This window comes from Morone saxatilis, unplaced genomic scaffold (genome assembly GCF_004916995.1).
Source record: "Morone saxatilis isolate NCDOM2014 unplaced genomic scaffold, NCSU_SB_2.0 Contig14, whole genome shotgun sequence".
Taxonomy (NCBI): Eukaryota; Metazoa; Chordata; class Actinopteri; family Moronidae; genus Morone; species Morone saxatilis.
Window position 1 is genome coordinate 22,567,111 of NW_023339696.1, and position 373 is coordinate 22,567,483.

Below are 373 nucleotides of genomic sequence, written 5' to 3' on the forward strand. Positions count from 1 at the left end.
ACTATAACTGTTGTGTTGCTTTAATAATTTGATATTTTCAGAAATTGGATGTTTCTTTAGTGTGTGTACACTTTTATGCAGCAGTGTGGTGCCCAAACATTATTCATTTTATCACATTAATTAGTTACACCACTAGTTATATTACTTTTCTGCTACTAACAAAATGAATAATTGTGGCCTTTTCTCCCCAAAATTCAGACTTGTGACAATTAAAATTAAGTTTTGTTTGAATATTTACAGTGTTTCCATCTTCCAAGCTAGTTTCCTCCACGATTTACAAAAATGAATCCAACGATGTCGGGGTGTTTCCAGACTTTTGGGGCACTGACTTATGAAGGGGTGGCATGTGGTCGTTCCCAATTTATGTAATTCT